Raw genomic sequence first — 26732 nt, forward strand, 5'->3', positions numbered from 1 at the left:
TTCTCGAGGCCAGCCGAAGTTTGGGAGCCCCTTTGTCAGTCAACTGTAGGGATTCTTCAATAAAGTCTTTGTTGTCATTCAACAAGAGATGACTCCTTTTCACGCACATTTTTTCATTGTGAAATAATGCACCAAACATCTTAGTTAGATGTAATATAAGATCTCCTCTGCAAAAATGTCAAAATTAATGACAGATTTCTTGAGTTATCTTCGATTCATTCTGACTATTTTAAGGAAGTGAATACTGGCTACGGCATCTCAAAACGGACAAACAGTACTATTGCCACTTTTTTCTCGTTCCTAAGGGAGCATGTGAGCATACTCGTTCAGTTCGCCTAGCTGACTTCGGCTAGCCGCCAGCTGAATTGAAGCATGCTGACGCCTTAAGGGGAAGCAGAAAAAAAGGAACAGGGGAGGGGGGGTGAGAAGAAAGGGGGAAGGAGAGAGAGAAAACAGAGAGATAGCCTGGTGACGCTCTCCATGTAGCCTTGTCTCTGGGGCACAATGTGTAATCAGTAATCAGAGTAATTAGCTGATTAAACAGATAGACAGTAACGGCCCTGATATAGTCACCCAGCACTAATCCTTATCACCACAGGAGGCTCAGCTAAGCAAAGACCCCGGGTCAGTTTCCTGTCGTCACTTTGGGAGTTTCGGGTCGCGGTTGTGTTGCTGAAAGCTGATCGTAGACCTGTGTTTGTGGACAATGTCTCATTACAGTGTCAAAAAAGACAACTTACTAACCAAGTCCTATTGAACATCTTAGGCTCGCCATTCATTATTTTATCTCTATGTGAACCGTTGGCACGTAAAGGGAGTAACCAAGCAGTCCATTGACTTGATTGATCTGTGAATCTGAACTAGCAGATCTAAACCTAGAAAAGAAAACATGCCTAAGATTTGCAATCCATGTCCCGTGTATTGGGCTAACAGCACAGTCCGGAGAACAGAGAACTGGCTGTACAGCACTAGAGCAACTCTTAATTGCTGCACTATTTCGCGTCCCACCTCAGACACTTATAACCTTGAGGTTATGACAATGGCCAGACAACAGTCACATTCAAGAGCCATTTTATAGAAAAATAACAGATTTTTCTCAGCATGTGTGAGAATGATGTCATCAACACTCGCCAGTCACCCAGGTGAAAACTGTAACGCAGCTGTTCATCTGGTTGGAGAACGCAGACTTTCCCCAAAACTCTGGTTTGCTGCTTCGTATGGATGGAGAAAGCGGCACAACACGTTTTGGCAGTGTAACAAAGACGCTATTACTTCCCTCGAGGGGTAGGGATTTTAAAAACATAAACATTCCTGAAATGTTGCACATTTTGGTATTAAAAAGCAAAGTAGGAATATTTACAGTCTGTCACATTTGAGGCTATAACGGGCAGTAAATAGTTGGGAAGAAAACACCTGTATGTGTGGTTGAATGGATGCTCGCACAAATAAGCGCCCGCACACACACTCGCGGGCACGCAAGCACACAAACACGCGTGGTAGCTGTTTTTGGGTCGACTCCAGAACCAGCTTTCTCAATAAACAGGAATTTTACAGCAGGAAAGCAGTGTTTTATTAATGAAGTGAGATGATGGTGGCCACGTGAGGAGGAGTGTGGGATGGAGCAGAAGGAGGAGGAGAGGAGAAGGGAGATGTGAAGGCATTAACCTTCCCGCCATAAGAGAAGGAGAGAGGGAGTTCAAAACAATTGTCTCAGATTGAATTATCGATTTCTCTTTGGAAACGTATGGGCAGGATAAACAAACTCGGAGCTCTCTACATCTCTGGGCTAACATGCAATACAGTACAATTTTCCAACATGTGTGGGAGGAAGATTTATACTTGAATACAGTACGCTCTCTATTTGGCTAGTTTCATCCACATTAAGGCTATATGACGTTATAGCGTGGAACCCCGCCAATGGAAACAGCATGTCAAAACAGGCAGAGTAGAGTGTTTCTACGGTACATAAACATGGGAATGCTATAGGTTAGGCATTACCACCGAACAACCACCTTGTTGACACACACCGCCGTCGAGAGGATTGATTACGTACCACCTTCAACGCTAGAACTATCATTAATATGATCTGGGCAGCGGAGAGAAAGCAAATAGGCCTAAAATAAGCATCAAAAGGGGATTTTTGACATTCGAAAATAGAGATGAAATCCTAAGGGGAAATGACTGGGTTTGGGTTGAACCACAGACAGGCAGCAAAACTGGGCCTCGCTTGTGCGTGCCGCTGCAAATAAACACATAAGCAAGCGCACCCACATAAGCACACACGTATGTGCACGTACACACGCACGCAAACAAGCAAAAACAGTCACAAAGGTGTGGTGGCGGGTCATCAACAGTGTGGATTTTTTCCCCCTAATGTTTTCAATCTTCCGTATTAGCCGCGGAAGGATAAAAAGGTTGCTTACTTGACATGAGGTGTGGACTGAATTCTTCTAGCTAGGACACATCTATACAGTGCACACTCTATACTGGCAGTGCTGGTCTGTTAACCAGGAAACCATTTCTTATTGCAGAGTGGCATATTGCACAGGGAGGGTACAATCAATGGGCTGTGAAAGGGAGAAGATAACCGCTAGCCTGCTAGGCGCTAACGCTTCTATACACTTCCTACTGGAGTTTAGCCTCAAATCAAAATCAAATTAAATTGTATTGGTCACATGTGCTGAATACAACAGTGAAATGCTTACTTGCGAGCCCATTCCCAGCTGTGCAGAGTTAAAAAGCAAGACAAATATTAGGTAAATAAAAAAGGAAACAGTGACACATTTAAAACAATAACAAAGCTATATACAAGGAGCACCAGTACCGAGTCAATGTGCAGGGGTACGAGGTAATTGTGGTCATACAATATGTACATGTAGGTAGGGGTAAAAGTGACCAGGCAATCAGGATATATAATAAACAGAGTAGCAGCAGCATATGTAAAGTGTGTTGTACAGGCACCATTAGTCAGGCAGCCACAGCCCCTGGGCTCTTTGGAGTCTTCTCCACTTTAACCCACATAATGTATATCTTTGCACAACCAGTGTGTACAGACATACAACCACTACTACCGCTTCAGTGTAGTGAATGCCTCGAACTGGGAGAGGAGAGGGTCCACAGACAGTACTTTACAGACAGTACTGTTCCTTATCCTGCTTGCCTGACTGCCAGTGTGTGAGTGAGGGGAGGTGTATGTGTGGAGTCGTGTGTGTATGGTTTGAGGCCGCGATTGTTTACTGTTCTGATAGTGTGTGTGTGTGTGTGTGTGTGTGTGTGTGTGTGTGTGTGTGTGTGTGTGTGTGTGTGTGTGTGTGTGTGTGTGTGTGTGTGTGTGTGTGTGTGTGTGTGTGTGTGTATTGAAAGAGGTGTGTGTGTGAGAGAGTATGTGCATGGGTGGCTTTGGCCTGCCATTACCGGGAAAGCCTTCACAAGCAAGTGTGTGATCTGCGTGGGCATGTGAAAGGGGGAGAGGAGAGGGGTGTGGCTGGGACAATTCTGACACAATGTACTCTGAAACCAGGGGAAGGAGAGGAACGTGGCAGGGGACCTGGGTGTACAGTGTGTGTGTGTACAGTGTGTGTGTGTACAGTGTGTGTGTGTGTACAGTGTGTGTGTACAGTGTGTGTGTACAGTGTGTGTGTACAGTGTGTGTGTGTACAGTGTGTGTGTGTACAGTGTGTGTGTGCGTGTGTACAGTGTGTGTGTGTACAGTGTGTGTGTGTGTGTGTGTGTGTGTGTGTGTGTGTGTGTGTGTGTGTGTGTGTGTGTGTGTGTGTGTGTGTGTGTGTGTGTGTGTGTGTGAACGTGCAGACCTATACATGGCCCATGGCAACAGGCACTGGAGGCACTGTGGATCAAGGTCGTTAGCTAATCGATAGATACCCTACCGTCTGGTCTCCTTAAACTGCTCCACAGTGTGTGAGAATGGTGGTGGCAGGCTAGTTGGTGGCTGGCGAGAACAGGGCCTAGATACGCTGCAGAGCGCTGGGGATCTCTAGTAGCCAGCTGTGGAACTCGGGGTTGAGTCTTGGCTGGTGTCCACAGCCTGGCTTCTGTCACTGATAAGGGCACTAGGCCTGTGTCAACATGCAGGTGACAGTGTTATGGCTCTAGGTCCCAAATAATCAGTGAGGTGGGGGGGAGGGGGCAACCCTCTCCCTGAAGAGCTGCTGTAGAATGGCTGGGGATCCTGCTCTGTTCCAACACACGTGGTTCAGCTAATCAGAGCCTGATGAGTAGCTCATTAGCAAAATGTGCTGTGTTAGAGCAGGGTCGAAGCAAAAGCCTGCACGACACAGACACGCACGCACGCACACATCCACACAGAAGGGAAGGTAAGACCAGCGTACACACAGTAAGCTGCTAGGACCACACAGGAACCCAAAGCCAAACATACAGGGGATCTAGAAGGACAGATACATGTTTATAGACAACATCCCAGCTATACAGCAGTTCGCTGAGGCCATATGCTATTATGTCCTTGATACACCCAGCACCATTAGCCTACAAGGCAATAGAAAAACACCAACATAGGAAGTGTTGTTAGTAAATGTTAGGCTGGTACCAGTGGAGGCTGGTGGAATGAGCTATGGGAGGATGAGCTCATTGTAAAGACTAGAATGTAATCATTGGAACAGTATTATCAAACATTTGGAAACCACATGTTGGACTGCGTTCCATTTATTAAATTCCATCCATTACAATGAGCCTGTCCTCCTACAGCTCCTCCCACCAGCCTCCTCTGGCGGGTACAGTATTATGTTTTGTTGAAGTAAATTGCTGTATCCTACCTACAACACGGGTCAACTAATTATATTACACAATCACATTGCCATGGTGACATTCTCTTGCTAGGATCAGAAGTGTGACCAATTTTGTGGCGAAAAAAAGAACCCCTGTATCATGGTAGGAAACTAAAATAATTTATTTGAAATGTTGGAATCTGTTGGATGGAATCCATTAAGCATGGTTATTACGGTAAAAGGCAGCGTTTCATAGTGACCACCATGAGATATATCAGGCATATTAGAGCCTTGTTCATGTCCAATTGCTGCTTTGACACTGTTTATAGTGCGAGAACACTTTTTATAATATGGGGTCACTGTGGAGCAGTTTAAGGAGACCAGACGGTAGGGTATCTATCGATTAGCTAACGACCTTGATCCACAGTGCCTCCAGTGCCTGTTGCCATGGGCCATGTATAGGTCTGCACGTTCACACACACACACACACACACACACACACACACACACACACACAGTCCAAAGGGTGAATCTAAAGCATGATGCCAGGCTGTCGCTGACAAGTTAACAGTAAAATGCCTCGTGTTCAATACCGGGCCTTTACAATGTTTTGTCTGTCCAGGTTGGAATGCTCTTCAGTTTATTATCTGTGAAAAGGTAAGCTGCTTGCCTCCATACCAGGCCTGTTGAGCATAAATCAGAAGGGGCATCACTCTCTATACCCAAATACTGTACACTTAAACAGTTAGATGTCATATATAGGTTACAGGTCAGGGGTCGGCAAATGGCAGCCGGGAGGCCAAAAGTCTGGTAAAACCTTTTTTTTACCAAACTTTCTTTGTTAAAAAGAAAACTGTAAAATCACCAGGAATTTAGCTAAAAATGTGTTTAATTTAGGAAATCTGTTCCGAAGTATTCCCACAAATAAAAATTTAAAAAGGGACGAGACTGTGTCTCAATGTAATCAAGGTATGACATTATTGTCATTGTCAAATACAATCTCTTTTGGGGTTTAGTTGTGGTGAATTTGCAGTGTACAAATTATTTTAATTATGTTCCGGTCCCTCGACCATCCACTCAGGCAGTGGCCAAATCTAGTTGCCTACCCTTATTATAAATCATCATGTACAGTTGAAGTCGGAAGTTTACATACACCTTAGCCAAATACATTTAAACTCAGTTTTTCACAATTCCTGACATGTATTCCTAGTAAAAAAATCCCTGTCTTAGGTCAGTTAGGATCACCACTTTATTTTAAGAATGTGAAATGTCACAATAATAGTAGAGAATGATTTATTTCATCTTATATTTATTTCATCACATTCCAAGTGGGTCAGAAGTTTACATTCACTCAACTAGTATTTGGTAGTATTGCCTTTAAATTGTTTAACTTGGGTCAAACGTTTGGGTAGCCTTCCACAAGCTTCCCACAATAAATTGGGTGAGATTTGGCCCATTCCTCCTGACAGAGCTGATGTAACTGAGTCAGGTTTGTAGGCCTCCTTGCTCGCACAAGCTTGTTCAGTTCTGCCCACAAATATTCTATAGGATTGAGGTCAGGGCATTGTGATGGCCACTCCAATACCTTGACTTTGTTGTCCTTAAGACATTTTGCCACAACTTTGGAAGTATGCTTGGGGTCATTGTCCATTTAGAAGACCCATTTGCGACCAAGCTTTAACTTCCTGTCACGATCTTTCAAGATCGAACCCAGAAGCAGACCAGGACAAGGAGCGTAGGAAGAAGGTGAGTATTTATTTACAATTAAATGTGAAAAGGTAGGTATATCCAGATGGCGTAGCGGGCAGCAGTGGTGAATAGATGAGAGGAAATAGGTGAATCCAATGGAGTAGTTGAATCCTCTGTCAACCAGGCGGGAATGGAGTGAATGATCCAGGTGAGTAACTGAAGGCAAAACAAACGGAGGTAAGTTCAAGTCAAGCAATACGTAAACGAAAACAACAAAACAAATACTATCCAACTGGAGTCTGGTACTAAGGCACAACATACTGTTCATGGCTAACGATCCGGCAGGGAATGGAAGTCAGGTCAGAGCTTTTGAAGGGAAGAGATGATGATCAGGACAGGTGTGCAGATTACTGATGGGAAACAGGTGCGGGTGAACATCAATCTCCCAACGAGCTAATTCGCCCGGCAACCAGACAGGATGCGTTCCAGGACACCTGAAACACACTCCAGGACAGACACACAGGCAAACCCAGACTCAGGAAGCGGGATTCGTGACAGTACCCCCCCTCCGACGAACACCACCGGGCGGACTACCTGGAGCGCCAGGATGGATGCGGTAGAAGTCACGAAGCAGGTCGTCATCCAGGATCTGTCGCCGAGGAATCCAACTCCTCTCCTCTGGACCATATCCTTCCCAATCCACTAGATACTGGTACCCTCGACCCCGCCGTCTGGAGTCCATGATGCGGCGCACCGTGTAGACAGGACCACCTCCGATCATCCGAGGAGGAGGAGGACGAGGAGGAGGAGGCAACAGAGGACTGAGGTGAACCGGCTTGAGACAGGAGACATGAAAAGTGGGATGCACTCTAAGTGTTGCAGGCAACTTGAGTCGAACCACCACAGGATTTATGATTCTCTCCACTACAAACGGACCAATGAACTTCGGTGACAACTTCCTTGACTCCGTCCGTAGAGGAAGATCCCGTGTAGCCAACCAAACCTTATCTCCAACCGTATAAGCTGGGGCAGGAATACGGCGACGGTTCGCCTGGATCTGATACCGGTCAGAAACTCTAAGGAGAGCCTTCCTGGCCCGATGCCAGGTCCGGTGGCAACGACGAATGTGGGTCAGGACAGAGGGAACCGAGAGATCCCTCTCCTGAGAAGGAAACAAAGGAGGTTGGTATCCGTAAAGGCATTGGAAGGGGGACATCCCAGTGGCAGATGAAGGAAGGGTATTATGGGCATACTCAACCCAGGGTAATTGAGATGACCAAGAGGTGGGATCAGAGGAGACAAGACAACGCAGCGTGGACTCCATCTTCTGGTTGGCTCTCTCCGCCTGACCATTAGATTGTGGGTGAAATCCAGAAGTGAGACTGACTGTAGCTCCAATGGCCAAACAGAAGGATTTCCAGACAGCAGAGGTAAACTGAGGACCACGGTCAGAAACAATGTCACTGGGCAATCCGTGAACCCTGAAAACCTCCCTAACCAGGATCTCGGACGTCTTCGTAGCCGATGGAAGCTTGGAGAGAGGGACAAAATGAGCAAACTTGCTGAATCTGTCCACAATGGTCAGAATGACCGTGTTCCCAACAGAAGGGGGCAATCCCGTGACAAAATCCAGGGCCAGATGCGACCAAGGTCGCCGAGGAATAGGTAGGGGGTGAAGAAGCCCAGAGCTGGGCCGATTGGTACTCTTGTTCTGGGCACAAACAGGACATGCGGCAACAAACCTCTGGGTATCTTCTCCCATGGCAGGCCACGAAAAACGTCTGCGCAGTAGTGCCATAGTCCGAGCAACGCCAGGGTGACAAGCTATCTTGCTGGCGTGGGACCACTGAAGGACAGCAGAACGGACCGACTCGGGTACGAACAACCGACCGGGTGGACCGTTACCGGGGCCGGGCTGCGTCCGAAGGGCAGCCATCACATCCTCCTCTATCCTCCATGTAACGGCTCCCACGACCACATTCTGGGGAGGAATCGTCTCAGTCTTGACCCCACTCTCCTCCGTCTTAGAGAACATCCGGGACAGGGCGTCCGCCTTCCCGTTCTTTGACCCAGGTCGGAACGTCAGGGAAAAATTGAAACGTCCAAAAAACAAAGCCCACCTGGCCTGACGGGCGTTGAGACGTTTAGCCGATTGTACGTAAGCCAGATTCTTGTGGTCAGTCCAGACCACAAACGGTTGCTCCGCTCCCTCCAACCAGTGACGCCACTCCTCCAAGGCAAGCTTCACAGCGAGAAGCTCCCGGTTACCCACATCGTAGTTTCTTTCGGCTGGAGAAAGACGACCAGAGTAGAAAGCGCAGGGATGGAGTTTACCGTCAGTGGAGCTACGCTGGGACAGGATGGCGCCCACACTCACATCAGAAGCATCCACCTCCACAACGAACTGACGGGAAGTGTCAGGTTGAGAGAGAATCGGGGCGTTAGTGAATCGGCTCTTCAAGTCCATAAATGCTCGGTCTGCCTCAGGAGTCCAACAAAACTTTCTGGTGCAAGACGTCAGGGCAGTTAAAGGTACAGCCACCCGGCTGTAATCACGGATAAACCTCCGATAAAAATTTGCAAACCCCAGGAATCTCTGGAGCTGCAATCTTGTACCGGGCTGGACCCAATCCCGAACCGCCCGAACCTTCTCTTGGTCCATCTTGATCTCTCCCCTGGATATGATGTACCCGAGGAAGGACGTCGTGTGGGCGTGAAAATCACACTTCTCAGCCTTCACGAACAGACGGTTCTCCAATAACCGCTGCAGGACCTGCTTGACATGCAGAACGTGGCTAGAAAGCTCCTTCGAGAAGATGAGGATATCATCCAGGTAAACGAACACAAAAATACCAATCATATCTCTCAGAACGTCATTCACCATACTTTGGAACACAGCCGGAGCGTTGGTCAGTCCAAACGGCATCACCTGGTACTCAAAATGTCCCATCGGAGTATTGAACCCAGTCAACCACTCGTCCCCCTCCTTGATCCGAACCAAATGATAAGCATTACGTAAATCAAGCTTCGTAAAAACCGTAGCCCCCTGTAAGGAATCGAAAGCCGAGCTCATCAAGGGCAGGGGATACTTGTTCTTAACCGTAATATCATTCAAACCCCGATAATCAATACACGGTCGAAGAGAGCCATCCTTCTTGCTCACAAAAAAAATAATCCTGCTCCCAGAGTTGATGACGATGGCCGAATGAGACCTGCAGCTAGAGACTCCTTGATGTAGGTTTCCAAGGCCTCACGTTCCGGTCGAGAGATACTGTATAACCGTCCCTTGGGAAAGGCAGATCCAGGAAACAGATTAATCGCACAAACATAAGGTCGGTGGGGAGGAAGGGACAGAGCCTTCTGTTTACTGAATACCTCACCCAACTCGTGATATGTTTCTGGAACCAGGGACAAATCAGGAGGAGCAGAGTCACTGACCTGACTGGAAACAGCAGGAGAACAGGCAGTTCTAAGGCAGTTAGCATGACAATCAATGCTCCAACTAGTTACCTTCCCCGTCACCCAATCAAACGAGGGATTGTGTTCCTTCAGCCATGGGTAACCAAGAACCAGAGGAACCTGAAGCGAGGACAGAATGAAGAAAGAGATAAACTCTGAATGATTCCCCGACACCAACATCTTAACCGGTTCAGTCCTCATAGTGATCCGTGCCAGACTACTACCGTTCAGAGTGGTTGCTTCAATGGCTTCCGGCAATTGCTCCTTGGAAAGCCCCAGCTCTTCCACCAAGTCGGCATCCATAAAGCTGCCATCGGCACCTGAATCGATAAAAGCGTTCATGTCAAAGCTCTGATCCTTATACATAAGGATCGCAGGAAAACGGGGTCTGACAAGATCCTTGAGAGATTGAAACTGGCTCGCTAAAATTCCTCCCAAAACTAGCGAGCCGGGCAGTTTAACGGGCGCTGTGGACAAGCGGAGATGTAATGTCCCGATCTACCACAGTAGAAACAGCTATTGGTCTCACGTCTACGTTGGCGCTCCTCCTTAGTTAGCCCGTGTCGCCCCACTTGCATTGGTTCAGAATCTGGTGGCAAGACCCCTCCACTAATCCCGTGTGGAGAATAACGATCAATACGTCCTGGTTCACCTCCTGAACCGAATGGTAACCGAGTTACAGACTGATTGGATAGGCCCCACTGTTTCTCCCTCCTTCTCTCTCGGACTCTATTATCTACCCGAATAGATAAAGCGACCAAGCTGTCTAGGTCACTAGGCTCTGGATAAGATATCAGCTCGTCCTTAAGTTCATCTGACAACCCCTTGTAAAAAACCGCTTGTAGTGACTCCTCATTCCAACCACTCTCCACAGCCAATGTCCTGAACTCAATCATAAAATCTGCCACACTGCGAGCTCCTTGGCGAAGAGAGAACAAACGTTTAGCTGCGTCCTTACCTCGGACTGGATGATCAAAAAGCTTTCTCATCTCTCCCGTGAACTCCTGATATGAAGCCGTGCAGGTTCCCTGTCGTTCCCAAACGGCTGAAGCCCATTCCAGAGCTCTTCCACGCAACAGTTCAATAACAAAGGCTATCCTAGCCTTGTCAGTGGCGTAAGAATGGGGCTGTAGATCAAACACTAACCCACACTGCATAAGAAACGAACGGCATTTTCCCAAATCCCCTTCATATTTATCAGGCGTCGGTACCTTGGGTTCACGGAATGAAACCGCTCCAGACACGGCAGGTGAGATGGGTGAAACCGGTGGTGAATGAATCGCCTGCAAACTTAGCTGATCCTGGACTTGTGTCAAGCTAGCAGATAAGTTCTGGATCGAACTCGCTATCTCCTGTAGCGCCGTCTTGTGTTGTCCCAATATCTTCCCCTGCTGGGTAATGGCATGGCAAACGGAGTCCAGGTCCGCTGGGTTCATTACTGGCCGGATCGTTCTGTCACGATCTTTCAAGATCGAACCCAGAAGCAGACCAGGACAAGGAGCGTAGGAAGAAGGTGAGTATTTATTTACAATTAAATGTGAAAAGGTAGGTATATCCAGATGGCGTAGCGGGCAGCAGTGGTGAATTGATGAGAGGAAATAGGTGAATCCAATGGAGTAGTTGAATCCTCTGTCAACCAGGCGGGAATGGAGTGAATGATCCAGGTGAGTAACTGAAGGCAAAACAAACGGAGGTAAGTTCAAGGCAAGCAATACGTAAACGAAAACAACAAAACAAATACTATCCAACTGGAGTCTGGTACTAAGGCACAACATACTGTTCATGGCTAACGATCCGGCAGGGAATGGAAGTCAGGTCAGAGCTTTTGAAGGGAAGAGATGATGATCAGGACAGGTGTGCAGATTACTGATGGGAAACAGGTGCGGGTGAACATCAATCTCCCAACGAGCTAATTCGCCCGGCAACCAGACAGGATGCGTTCCAGGACACCTGAAACACACTCCAGGACAGACACACAGGCAAACCCAGACTCAGGAAGCGGGATTCGTGACACTTCCTGACTGATGTCTTGAGATGTTGCTTCAATATATCCACATAATTTTCCATCCTCATGATGCCATCTATTTTGTGAAGTGCACCAGTCCCTCCTGCAGCAAAGCATCCCCACTACATGATGGTGCCACTCCCGTGCTTCACGGTTGGGATGGTGTTCTTTGACTTGGAAGACTCCCCGTTTTTCCTCCAAACATAACGATGGTCATTATGGCCAATCAGTTCTATTTTTATTTCATCAGACCAGAGGACATTTCTCCAAAAAGTACAATCTTTGTCCCCATGTGCAGTTGCAAACCGTACTCTGGCTTTTTTATGGTGGTTTTGGAGCAGTTGCTCCTTCCTTGCTGAGCGGCCTTTCAGATTATGTCGATATAGTACTCGTTTTACTGTGGATATAGATACTTTTGTACCTGTTTCCTCCAGCATCTTCACAAGGTCCTTTGCTGTTGTTCTGGGATTGATTTGCATTTTTTGCACCAAAGTACGTTCATCTCTAGGAGACAAAACGTGCCTCCTTCTTGAGCGGTATGACGGCTGCATGGTACCATGGTGTTTATACGTGCGCACTATTTTTTGTACAAATGAACGTGGTACCTTCAGGCATTTGGAAATTGCTCCCAAGGATAAACCAGATTTGTGGAGGTCTACAATTTTTTTTCTGAGGTCTTGGCTGATTTTTTTTGATTTTCCCATGATGTCAAGCAAAGAGGCACTGAGATTGAAGGTAGGCCTTGAAATACATCCACAGGTACACCTACAATTGACTCAGATGTTGTCAACTAGCCTACCAGAAGCTTCAAAAGCCATGACATCATTTTCAGGCATTTTCCAAGCTGTTTAAAGGCACAGTCAACTTAGTGTATGTTAACTTCTGACCCACTGGAATTGTGATACAGTGAATTATAAGTTAAATAATCTGTCTGTAAACAATTGTTAGAAAAATGACTTGTGTCATGCACAAAGTAGATGTCCTAACTGACTTGCCAAAACTATAGTTTGTTAACAAGAAATTTGTGGAGTGGTTGAAAAACGAGTTTTAATAACTCCAACCAAAGTGTATGTAAACTTCTGACTTCAACTGTAGCCAGACTGTCTGTCTGTTTGTCTCTCTGGCAGTCTGTCTTTCAGTCTGCCTGTCTGTTATAATATGATTCCTTATTTAGTGGATTGATTATTTGCCCAGCACCAGTATTCATTTCGGGATTAACTTTGTTTGAATAATGGAGCCCAACAGATTATATATCAAAGAATGAGCTCAATGATTTCAATTCTGCACCAATCTTACTGCTGAGAGAGTGTGTGTGTGCGATGAGCGTGCATGTACGTGTGTGTGTGAGAGCGCTCGTGTGTGCCGTGTGTATGAGTCAGAGGAGGCTGGCGGGAGGAGCTATAGGAGGACGGGCTCATTGTATTGACTGGAATTAAATAAATGGAACGGTATCAAACACATCCAACATTTGGAAACCACATGTTTGACTGTAGACTTTGTCAGCAGGAGCCTTGTCGCAACAGGTGAGATCCATGAGGTGTTAAGAATGTTCACCTGTAACCCAGCAATGGGACTCTGGGATTCCGGGGGCTGCTGCATACGCCTCTACCTAACACCCCCCCCCCCCCCCCCCCTCCCCCAAACACCACACTCACACCCCACCCTCCTCGAAAGACTAAAGAGTGAGCTTCTGATGCCTTGTAACACCGATACGACCCCCTTACGTCCTCCTACCCCCATCGTTCTGTTCTGGCAAAACACACCTTCTAAATGACCCCCCCCCCCCCAGACACATTCAGCTTCCCCTTTTCTCTCTTGAATGACCAAGTATATCCTATAGGAGGATAGAAAATACATCTCACTTTCATTAACAGCTTCGGTTACTTTTTTAAATTTTTTATAAATGATTTTCGAGGCATTTCCCGAAGAGAACGATAGTTCCCCCTAATCCCTAATGTCACAGTAGGACACAGTACACGCTATACAAAGAGTACTTTTAGTGGTGTCCACTTGCCACATCCATCAAATAGGCACATGACATTACTTCAAATGGTCAAACCCATCCGTAGGTATTACTAAACGTGCAGATGTCTAACATTCCACACGAGGAACCAGTTAAATGAAGACCGAAAAGCAAACCATTCACCTTCAGTCCCACAGCCATCTCTGGCCATGGCCAAAATGGCTATTCTAATGCTTCCTATGCAAAACGGGCTCAACGTTTCAACCCCCCCCCTACGCCCCCCCCCCCCCACCCACCCACCTCGCCACTGTCTTCACCATCCCTCCTAGTTGCTGAAAGCTTATGTACCACTCCGCTGCAGCCATTAAGATGTATTACCCACCCAACATCTGTCCGACAATCCTCAGATCAATGTTCCGCCTGTTTCCGCCTCTTTCCCAATTCGTTCACCAGAATTACACTGTGATTATGCACTTCTATCCCTTTCTCCCTCCCTCTCTCCCCCTCTCCCATTTACCCAGCTGGAGAGGAGAGGGGGGAGATGAGAGGAGATGTGCTCCAACAACAGCCAGTAACAAAAACACTGTCAGACAGGCGTTATAACCAGGGTTGAGTTCAAATCCATTTCAACTCTGTGGAGCCCTGCTAACGACCACTTACTTAAACCTAAGGTTGAAATGTTCTCTTTGTAACAAATTCCACATCAGCCAATTAAAAAAATCGGTCAACTTGGCAACCAGGGGGATATTTTGAACCTCCAAAAACAAGGTCTAGGTCATTCCGCTTGGTCTGTAACCAGTGAAGTGTGCCAATATACTGTATATATGGTGAATCCTTGACTAGGCTACTAAAGTTGGACAAAATTCCAAAGGCACGTTTTCACATACATACGTTTCGGATTATGCGTTTCACACACATCCATGTGCTTTTACAGGATACACATATAGGAGGTCTTTACAGCATATTCACACATCGTAGTAAAAGAGCCTTTTGGTCTTGTCATCTACCCTCATTACTATTGCTGTCAGGTGGCGTACAACACTAAGGAGCTAAAGCTCGGAATCTTCAGTAACTGCGCATTCAAGTTGGGTGTGGTCCAAAACGTTTTTGACCACGCCCAGCTACGTTAATGCTTTTAATTGGCTCGGAAATAATCACGCTTGTCAGCTGGTTGTGGTAGCCAGGTGGCTAATTGTACCATGTTATTCACCGAGAAAAGCTAACACCTAGCATATTCAATTAAAATTCAACTCATGAAGAGAAAAGTCCACATAGAACACGAATGTGCAATTTCAACCACAACCTGCATTATAGTTCTAAACTGTACTGTCTTAATGTTTACCACAGTTCCACCAGATACTGTATCGGGACGCTAATTGAAAGTCTTAAATTGCAATGCCGGTCAAAACAAAAAAACATACATACCCTAGACAGGGAATTTGGATTTATGTATCCATAAACACAGTGTTCCCATATTATTCCCATATTCCAGAGTGGGAGTAGGGGGCGTGAGCCGGACAGACACACAAGGCCCCGGCTCAGGGACACACCATGGAATGCTGGGAATGTGCCTCTTTGATTTCCTGCACTGGGCTGGTGGGAACAGCTACCGTTAATATCAGGACCCTGACTTTAACACCACACTGCAAACACACACCATTTTGGAAAGAGAGAGAGAGAGAGACAGAGAGAGAGAGACAGAGAGAGAGAGACAGAGAGAGAGACAGAGAGAGACAGATGGAGAGACAGACAGAGAGACAGACAGACAGAGAGACAGACAGAGAGACAGAGACAGAGAGACGGAGACAGAGAGAGAGAGACGGAGAGGGAGACGGAGAGACGGAGAAACGGAGAGGGAGACGGAGAGGGAGACACGGGGAGGAAGACGTAGAGACGGAGAGGGAGACACGGGGAGGAAGACGTAGAGACGGAGAGGGAGACGGACGGAGAGACGGAGAGGGAGACGGACGGAGAGACGGACGGAGAGACGGACGGAGAGACGGACGGAGAGACAGACGGAGAGGGAGACGGAGAGACAGACGGAGAGACGGAGAGGGAGACGGAGAGACGAAGAGGGAGACGGAGAGGGAGACGGAGACGGAGAGACGGACGGAGAGGGAGACGGAGAGAGAGACGAAGAGGGAGACGGAGAGACGGAGAAGGAGACGGAGAGGGACGGATGGAGAGACGGATGGAGACAGACGGAGAGACGGACGGAGAGACAGAGAAAGAGAGAGACAGACGGAGAGACGGAGAGACAGACGGAGAGACGGAGAGACGGAGAGGGAGACGGACGGAGAGACGGATGGAGAGACGGACGGAGAGATGGAGAGACAGACGGAGACAGACGGGGAGACAGAGAGACAGAGACAGAGAGAGACAAACGGAGAGACAGACGGAGAGGGAGACGGGGAGACAGACAGAGAGACGGAGACAGACGGAGAGACAGAGAGGGAGACGGATAGACGGAGAGACAGATGGAGAGATGGACAGAGAGACGGACGGAGAGACAGACGGAGAGACAGAGAGACAGAGAGAGAGAGAGACAGACGGAGAGACAGACAGAGAGGGAGACGGAGAGACAGACGGAGAGACGGGGAGACAGACAGAGAGACGGAGACAGACGGAGAGACAGAGAGGGAGACGGATAGACGGAGAGACAGATGGAGAGATGGACAGAGAGACGGACGGAGAGACGGAGAGACAGACGGGGAGACAGACGGAGAGACAGACGGAGAGACGGACGGAGAGACAGACGGAGAGACAGAGACAGAGAGAGAGAATCGTACATATTTTCACATTAGGATGAAGGCAGTATAAGACCCTATTTGGAAATACTTGGCATTCGATCAGTGGGAGTCGATACATCTCACTGTAGACTGGGCTATAAGTTATACTGCCCCAGTGTGACAGAAAGGTGAGAGAGTTTGTGTGTGTGTGTGTGTGTGTGTGTGTGTGTGTGTGTGTGTGTGTGTGTGTGTGTGTGTGTGTGTGTGTGTGTGTGTGTGTGTGTGTGTGTGTGTGTGTGTGTGTGTGTGTGTGTGTGTGTGTGTGTGTGTGTGTGTCTGTGTGTCTGTGTCTGTGTGTCTGTGTCTGTGTGTCTGTGTGTGTGTGTCTGTGTCTGTGTGTCTGTGTGTGTGTGTCTGTGTCTGTGTGTCTGTGTCTGTGTGTCTGTGTGTGTGTGTCTGTGTCTGTGTGTCTGTGTCTGTGTGTGTGTGTCTGTGTCTGTGTGTCTGTGTGTGTGTGTCTGTGTGTGTGTGTCTGTGTCTGTGTGTCTGTGTCTGTGTGTCTGTGTAGAGGGCTCGCAATGCGGAAGCGGGCGGGCGGTCAGACAGACATCATTCAAATTAAAATATATTTTTGTCCCGCAGCTTAAATAAAATCATTTTTTTTTTTTTTTATGACAAAAATAGCCTCTCTTGGCTATATGTGTGGTCTCAACTAGATGCATGGGCAAATAAGAACGGGGCAGGTATGTATCCAAGGAAATGTACTTCCTAAATATGATTAAGCTATAGTTTGACTACTACATTATCTACATGATCTTATTTATCTCTGCCCGGAAATCGTCCCGCTCCTATGCTATATGGGCTACATTATGCAAAACATAGATCAGGAGAAAGTGCAAGTGTCCGTTCTCGCTCCGACTCTGGCTCTCTATCAAACTACGTCTAGCCTTTTGGCTGATCAAGCCCAGTAATACCGATATCCTAGTATACACTACATAGCCAAAAGTATGTGGACACCCCCATTGCTGCTATAACAGCCTACACTCTTCTGAGAAGGCTTTCCACTAGATGTTGGAACATTGCTGCGCGGACTTGCTTCCATTCAAATCAAATTTTATTGGTCACATACACATGGTTGGCAGATGTTAATGTGAGTGTAGCGAAATGCTTGTTCAGAAATTCAGTATATGTTGGGCGATTAGGCCTGGCTCGCAGTCGGCATTCCAATTCATCTGAAATGTGTTTGATGGGGTTGAGGACAGGGCTCTGTGCAGGCCAGTTAAGTTCTTCCACACCAATCTCGACAAACAATTTCTGTATGGACCTCACATTGTGCACGGGGGCAATGTCAACCTGAAACAGGAAAGGGCCTTCCCCAAACTGTTGCCACAAAGTTGGAAGCACAGAATTGTCTAGAATATCATTGTATGCTGTATGGTTAAGATTTCCCTTCACTGGAACTAAGGGGCCTAGCCAGAACCATGAAAACAGCCCCAGACCATTATTCCTCCTCTAACAAGCTTGGCACTATGCATTCGGGCAGGTAGGGTTCTCTTGGCATCCGCCAAACCCAGATTTGTCTGTCGGACTGCCAGATGGTGGGGGCTCCCGAGTGGCGCAGCGGTCTAAGGCACAGCATCTCAATGCAAGAGGCGTCATTGCAGTCCCTGGTTCGAATCCAGGCTCCATTACATCCGGCCGTGATTGGGAGTCCCATAAGGCGGCGCACAATTGGCCCAGCGTCGTCTAGGTTTAGCCCGGGATAGGCCATCATTGTAAATAAGAATTGGTTCTTAACGGACTTGAATAGTTAAATAAAGAAATAAAAATGGTGAAGAGTAATTTATCACTCCAGAGAAGGTGTTTCCACTGCTCTGGAGTCCAATGGCGGTGACCTTTACACCCCTCCAGCTGATGCTTGGCATTGCGCATGGTGATCTTAGGCTTGTGTGCAGCTGCTCGGCCATGGAAACCCATTACATGAAGCTCCTGACGAACAGTTCTTGTGCTGACGTTGCTTCCAGAGGAAGTTTGTAACTTGGTAGTGAGTGTTGCAACCGAGGACAGCCCTTGGCGGTCCCATTCTGTGAGCTTGTGTGTCCTACCACTTCGCGGCTGAGCCGTTGTTGCTCCTAGACATTTCCACTTCACAAAAACAGCACTTAGAGTTGACCAGGGCAGAAATTTGACAAGCTGACTTGTTGGAAAGGTTGCATCCTTTGACGGTGCCACGTTGAAAGTCACTGTGCTCTTCAGTAAGGCCAATGTTTGTCTGTAGAGATTGCTTGGCTGTGTGCTCGAATGGGTGTGGCTGAAATAGCCGAAACCACTCATTTGAAGGGGTATCCACATCCTTTTGGCCATGTCGTGTAATGGGCCACGTGTTAATCTCTGGTAACTTAACCTATTTTTTGGCACATTTTGATATTGCCTATAAAGGTGCAAAATTGCTGGGACTATGGCTGCCAAGCAGGCTGCATCACGTACAGTATGCCTAAAATAACATTTGCGCGACTGCGGTCGGGTTCGGGACCAATTCTTGCTGGAGCGGATGAAGAAATAAGCAGACCTCTACATCCGTGTGCATGTATGTGTGCGTACAGTACACAGACATACCGCAGACAGCTATAGGGGGTGAGAAGCAGCCAGTAAAACCTACCAGTATCCTGTTGTGTGTGGAGGTTAATGATATCCCCAGGCCTGTAGTTTGTTCTGTGGGACCGTCGGCCTCCGCCCTGTGAGAAATAAACAGACGATTGTTCAGAAGAGGGCGAGAAGGAGAGGAGGTACAGCACAGTGGGAGGGGAGGAATACAAGCATATGGAAAACAAACAGTGCAAGGAAGGCAGTACACAGACCAATAGGGACAAGACTCTTACTCTCTTCTACTCTCTAACGAGACTATGTCCCGCGTGCAGACATTAAACGTGTCTACTATAGGTTTGCCCCATATATTTACAGCACAACTCAGCTCCAACAACGGACACAGCACAGCTCTCTCTATGGATCTCCCCTCTCCATGCTTCTCTCCTGTAATAGCGCCATGTTACTGTAGCTCCAAGCTCCAGAGGCAAGTATTAACACGCATGTTCTCAATCTCCCTACCACCTGTAGTACTCTGCTCTAATCTGCTGCTAATGTCCGCCATACCTGTTGCCTGCCGTCGTATCTGTGGCCCATGCAAAGCCTGCTTAATGGGGCGACAGGCTGTGCTACGCAGAACAACAACGTGTTCGGAAATAGACATTCCTGCATGTTTGCTGAGGATTTACACCAGACTTTTCTGTTTCCGTCGACGCGGGCCGGCATCTGTGTCTCAGGCCACTGGTACTTTTCAGCTGGCATTTACATAACAATGGCTAACCGTGAACTTTAACACCTTCTCACAGAGCAACAATTTTGAACGATGAAGAGGGTTGTTGATAACACTAGAGCGCACGTTAACATAAAACGCTGGCGGCCCACTGGTGTGGGGGTAAGTCTTAGGGGGAAAGTAGCACAGCGAGCTAGCTGGCTGGGGCCTGGGATTTCAGATCTGGGTTCTTAGATATGGGGCTTAATCTGATTATGTAATCAGCTCTTGTGAAACAGGACTCCTGTTGTTGTAGATTCCGGGCCTTTACAGCGTCGTTTGCGTTAATCTTAATTAATTGGGCCCTAAAAAAAAAGAAAGACGTGGAACTCAGAGAAGGAAGGAGGAAAAAAAGAGAGGAGAAGAAGGAATGGGTAGAGAGTGGAAACTGTTCCACGGTTCACCGGGAGGAGGAAGCTGTTAATGTCATTACGGTCCCATCCGAAGGGAAGCGCCGGGAGGAGGGCGTGTGTGTGTGCCTGTGTATGTGTGTGTGTGTGTATGAGTGTGTGTGTCTGTGCGTGCATGCCTGTGTGTGTGGGGGTGGGGGAATCCCTCCCTCATGGCAAGAGCTGCTCCTGTGGAAATGGGATGGTGGGAGTGGGGTGTTGGAGGTAGGGGGGCGTCCTCTCGACATGCCTAATTTGTGCCTGATTAGACAGGGTCAGGGGTCGGGTGCTATGTTTGCTCAGAGGGCCTCATGGGTTTGTAGACAAAGACCCGGGGGGGGGGGGGGGGGTGTATGGGGGGTACTTTTGGGGTGGATGGTTGTTTGTGTATCCGTGTGGGTGGGTGTGGTTGGGGGTGGGGGGTGTAGTTGAGGAATAGAGGTCAGACGTGCCGTGAAAAGGGACTGCACCCAGCTCACTGAGAATAACTCCACCATGTGTTCATGACGAGGCGAGCAGCATATATGAGAACAGGGTGAGAGAAGGCTGGGTCGAATTCTTCGACCCCTCTTGTCACAGACAGTATGTGACAAGAGTCCTCAGACTATCCACCAACATCAGTCGTGCTAAAAGACCAGATGGATGGAGGAATACAGGGACAGAGCAAAGTGAAAAGCAGGAAGAGCTGGAGGGCTGAGCACCCTATTGAGTCAAGGAGAGGAGGGCCTGTCTTCTGGTAAAAGACACAGACTTCAAAGTCAAGTCTCGGTGCTTTACTTTCAGAATGAGAAGACAGTGCCAACTCCCCTGTTCTCACATCAGCCCTGTGAAAGGCCGCCTTTGTTAGACTGAAATGCCTGAATTAGCTTGTGTGCTTTTCCCCTGCTGAGAGCTATCGAAATAAACAACCAACAGAAAGAAAAAGGTAGCGCCTTGGGATTGAAGGGAGGGAACAATTCCCGCAATAAAAGAGAAGTCCTATGACGCCTTCTGCTAGAGTTGAGTCGATCTGCTTAGAGGGCTTCGGCCATTAAAAGATACAATAAAAAAGCTCTGCCTATAAAGAAAGCGATCAAAGTATCCCACAGCCAAAGGCACTCACGGTCTGCAGCTACACTTGCGGTACATCCATTTTCTAAGCTGATAACCTGTTAGTAAACCACGACGCTACAGGCTTATAACTCTATCCAACGTAGATAGGAATCTCCCTGCCGGCTGCTGTTTAGACTGACTTGTCAGGGATGAGTAGCTTCCGTATTGGACTGGAACAGTTACCTGCTCCCTCGCCATCTGACATCTGCAGCTGGGCGTAAGTGTGTGTCCGTGCCGGGCACTGTGGGGTTCGTTAGCGCAGTGACTCGCTCAAGCTGCAGACTCACGACGCCTGCCAAGTGTGCTGTCGCTGCTGCGGACTACTGAACACGGGGTACAGCTTCCTTGCCAAACACGGCGATCGGCACTTCCGTATTGATGCAGAACAACAGAAATACAGAGTTTGTGTAGTGTCTGTATGGTGAGTGTGCACTATTTGAGAATGTATGTGCACTTGTGTGCTGGTAAACGCAATAGCTTGTGTACGTGGAGACACGTGTTATCCCATGTCGAGTTGAAATTCTTTTGATAATGTGGCAAACGATCGCACGCTCGTGCTATTTTTGCACTCATAGCAATATCATGTACATGTCCAGTTGTCCATCTGTAGAGACCTCGGTCTAATTAAGGCTAGGCCTGAGATATACACTGAGTATACAAAACATTAAGAACACCTGCTCTCAACTCAATATTAGTAAGGTGTTCCTAATGTTTGGTATACTCAGTGTATAACTGACCTTTTGAAACGTAGACAATAACAACATCCTGGTACCAAAGCATAAACGGATGCCATGGTAAACAATGAGGTTGCACAGTATTGCAAAAGAAGGTTATGTTTGTGTACCAGACGGTTGCTTCAGAGGCAGACATGACGGTACTTCTTCAGAACGAACAGAAGAAATCATACTAGTTTCTATATAGATGTAATCTACTTTAGCTAATGTTATTCTCCCTGCAGATGACAAGCAATGGAACATGGGATGCACCACGGAAATACTGACACCTGTTTCATATCCCCCTTCTCTGGTGAATCTCCTAAACACAGCAGATGTGTCTGACGCACTGGTTCTATAGGCTGGAAATGGGTCCGTTGAAAAAGGAGGACAACCATTAACAATGACCTAAGCTATAATGGGGCCAGCACTGACAACAGCATATATCAAACAAGGTCAATTGTACTCTGAGCTTCTTTCTGGCTCGAATCTGTGGTCTAAAAATAGAACTTGGTACTTTCATTTGAAACGGCTCTCGACTCTGCAATAATTCACAGCTTCAAAAAGGCAAGACGACAAGATAAAGAGGGAGTTCAGGTCTCTCCGCGATAAGACATGTGGATGTGGAATCCTCCCAAGGCCACACGTCAACACACAGGAGAGTGGAGCCCAGGACAGGAGTTGTGGGAGAATACAATGGGCCTTGGGATAAAAGCTAAGCACTTGATGACCTCAGCGTCAACGGAATCCAACCTCAATCGCTTCTGAGGAAAAAAACGTGGAGGGTGATGTCATCAGGGCGACTTCAAAAGGTTTGTGTCCTATGTTCACCCTGACAGATCCTTACGATGACAATCTAGCTGACCTCAGACAAGCCTAGGGGCACGAGGTCGCGCCCTGCAACCCTTATACTCATCATACTCTACACGATAGGAAGCTGTTAAACGCTCCCTATGAAAACAGCTTACTTCTTTCGAAGTGATCTGTGGCCGCCCTCTCAATCGATTTCATTGAAGTCGAACACAAAGCAGACCTTTCGACATAGTAGGCCTTGATGCATAGTCTGTGCACGACATTATCTCAAATCTGAGGAAAGGGGCCCTCCCTGCTCGCGTGAATGCGATAGCAACAGTAACTCTGCTTCCTTTCCAAGCAGCTCACTCTCCGCGCATAACAATCAATCACAAATGCAACCCAAGCTGCAGTTTAACAGACCGTCTTTACCTTTTAACATTTCCAAGAGAGTGCCTGTGCAGGTTACGAGATTCCTGGTTACAAGACGGCTATACTTTTTTGTGGGGATGCGTTTCCCCCTCGCTACTGACTCAGGAAGGTGTTGGGTTGTAGGGAAAAAAAACACACCCCAGCCAAGAGGAGAACATCAGATCGCATGAGCATAAAGTACAAGGTGTGTCTGTTTCAACTGAAAACACCTTGGGGCTAGACTCGGTGGGCCCCAAGTTCTCCCCGCCTGAAAAGGCCCCTTCTATGGTGGCAAGGCTTTGATGTCGTGGAGGTAATTCACTGGCCTGTCACATGGTTCAGTGACTGATGGTGGGGATTGAGGAGATCAGATCCTGCCTCTCTTTTGCCTCGAGGGATACGCCCCTTGCATGCAGTGCTTGAGACGGAGCTGTGCAGGGCCAAACATATTAAGATATCTAGCAGCAGGGTGACTGGAAATTGTCTATGCTGCGATGAACCAGTTGTGGCTAGTGACCAATGTTCCCGAAAGAAAATTCTGGCACTGAGTAAATTTCAGGTCTGCTGAGCGCCAACTTGAACATGGTGAAAATTCTGTGCAACTTCCGGTGCATGTTTACTGTGAACACTGAGGATGTACCCGCTTTAAGTTACAGTTGTAACAGTTGCCAAGTAGGCTACTGTGGCTTTTTTTATCATAATCTAGGCCTACCAGAGTGGCCTACTATAAAAACAATGGAGAAAATGAATCCCATAACATTTTAACATGGAAATAGCTGTTCTATCATTCATCCTACAGTAGCAGCCAATGTGTGGTGTTCAATGTTCTGTAACCCTACATTCCATGAGACTTTTGAAAGAAAAAAAACATTTATCCGTTTATCCACTTGTCCTTCAGACAAGGAGATGACTGAAAATGTTGTTGTTTTATGAAAGAAAAAAAAAACGTTAAAAATCAAATAAATTATTATTCCTATACCATTATTACAGAGAATCAGACAAATTAGGCTAACCTCTGCCTATAGGCTACTTGGCTTATTCAAGACCGTCTCAAAATACAACACTGCCCCTTTAAGACATAAAAAATATATTTACCTGACTCGCTTTTCAAAGATGGCTAGAAATGTACACATTCTGTGCTCTTGTTGGAAGCAACCACTCCCCCATTGTTTACTAGAAATGAGCTATAACTGGGCTAATAACTCACTAACTAGCTTTTGTCCTCGTGCTACTAGACCTTAGTGCTGCCTTTGATACCATCGATCACCACATTCTTTTGGAGAGATTGGAAACCCAAATTGGTCTACAAGGACAAGTTCTGGCTTGGTTTAGATCTTATCTGTCGGAAAGATATCAGTTTGTCTCTGTGAATGGTTTGTCCTCTGACAAATCAACTGTACATTTTGGTGTTCCTCAAGTTTCCGTTTTAGGACCACTATTGTTTTCACTATATATTTTACCTCTTGGGGATGTCATTCGAAAACATAATGTTAACTTTCACTGCTATGCGCATGATACACAGCTGTACATTTCAATGAAACATGGTGAAGCCCCAAAATTGCCCTCGCTAGAAGCCTGTGTTTCAGACATAAGGAGGTGGATGGCTGAAAACGTTCTACTTTTAAACTCGGACAAAACAGAGATGCTTGTTCTAGGTCCCAAGAAACAAAGAGATATTCTGTTAAATCTGACAATTAATCTTGATGGTTGTAAAGTTGTCTCAAATAAAACTGTGAAGGACCTCGGCGTTACTCTGGACCCTGATCTCTCTTTCGAGGAACATATCAAGACTGTTTCAAGGACAGCTTTTTTCCATCTACGTAACATTGCAAAAATCAGAAATTTTCTGTCCAAAAATGATGCAGAAAAATTAATCCATGCTTTTGTTACTTCTAGGTTAGACTACTGCAATGCTCTACTTTCCGGCTACCCGGATAAAGCACTAAATAAACTTCAGTTAGTGCTAAATACGGCTGCTAGGATCCTGACTAGAACCAAAAAATTTGATCATATTACTCCAGTGCTAGCCTCCCTACACTGGCTTCCTGTTAAGGCAATGGCTGATTTCAAGGTTTTACTGTTAACCTACAAAGCGTTACATGGGCTTGCTCCTACCTATCTTTCCGAGTTGGTCCTGCCGTACATACCTACACGTACGCTACGGTCACAAGACGCAGGCCTCCTAATTGTCCCTAGAATTTCTAAGCAAACAGCTGGAGGCAGGGCTTTTTCCTACAGATCTCCATTTTTATGGAATGGTCTGCCTACCCATGTGAGAGACGCAGACTCGGTCTCAACCTTTAAGTCTTTATTGAAGACTCATCTCTTCAGTACGTCCTATGATTGAGTGTAGTCTGGCCCAGGAGTGTGAAGGTGAACGGAAAGGCTCTGGAGCAACGAACCGCCCTTGCTGTCTCTGCCTGGCCGGTTCCCCTCTCTCCACTGGGATTCTCTTCCTCTAACCCTATTACAGGGGCTGAGTCACTGGCTTACTGGTGCCCTTTCATGCCGTCCATAAGAGGGGTGCGTCACTTGAGTGGGTTGAGTCACTGAAGTGATCTTCCTGTCTGGGTTGGCGCCCCCCCTTGGGTTGTGCCGAGGCGGAGATCTTTGTGGGCTATACTCGGCCTTGTCTCAGGATGGTAAGTTGGTGGTTGAAGATAACGCTCTAGTGGTGTGGGGGCTGTGCCTTGGCAAAGTGGGTGGGGTTATATCCTTCCTGTTTGGCCCTGTCCGAGGGTATCATCGGACAGGGCCACAGTGTCTCCTGACCCCTCCTGTCTCAGCCTCCAGTATTTATGCTGCAGTAGTTTATGTGTCGGGGGGCTAGGGTCAGTCTGTTATATCTGGAGTATTTCTCCTGTCTTATCCGGTGTCCTGTGTGAATTTAAGTATGCTCTCTAATTCTCTCTTTCTCTCTTTCTTTCTCTCTCTCGGAGGACCTGAGCCCTAGGACCATGCCTCAGAACGACCTGACATGATGACTCCTTGCTGTCCCCAGTCCACCTGGCCGTGCTGCTGCTCCAGTTTCAACTGTTCTGCCTGCGGCTATAGAACCCTGACCTGTTCACCGGACGTGCTACCTGTCCCAGACCTGCTGTTTTCAACTCTCTAGAGACAGCAGGAGCGGTAGAGATACTCTTAATGATCGGCTATGAAAAGCCAACTGACATTTACTCCTGAGGTGCTGCACCCTCGACAACTACTGTGATTATTATTATTTGACCATGCTGGTCATTTATGAACATTTGAACATCTTGGCCATGTTCTGTTATTAATCTCCACCCGGCACAGCCCGAAGAGGACTGGCCACCCCTCATAGCCTGGTTCCTCTCTAGGTTTCTTCCTAGGTTTTGGCCTTTCTAGGGAGTTTTTCCTAGCCACCGTGCTTCTACA

General features: G+C 47.3%; 1 protein-coding gene across 5 annotated transcripts in view; it reads right to left on the reverse strand.

Annotated features, from left to right (window-relative positions):
• Positions 1-26732, reverse strand: part of LOC129842521 (thyroid hormone receptor alpha-like) — a 185779-nt gene that overhangs the window by 94353 nt on the left and 64694 nt on the right. For all 5 annotated transcript variants that reach the window (XM_055911416.1, XM_055911133.1, XM_055911282.1 and 2 more), the window contains one exon: positions 19247-19322. The gene's annotated coding sequence lies outside the window, so the exon portion shown is untranslated. The remainder of the gene's footprint in view (positions 1-19246; positions 19323-26732) is intronic.

Source organism: Salvelinus fontinalis, chromosome 1, assembly GCF_029448725.1.
Source record: "Salvelinus fontinalis isolate EN_2023a chromosome 1, ASM2944872v1, whole genome shotgun sequence".
In the NCBI taxonomy this organism is placed as follows: domain Eukaryota; kingdom Metazoa; phylum Chordata; class Actinopteri; order Salmoniformes; family Salmonidae; genus Salvelinus; species Salvelinus fontinalis.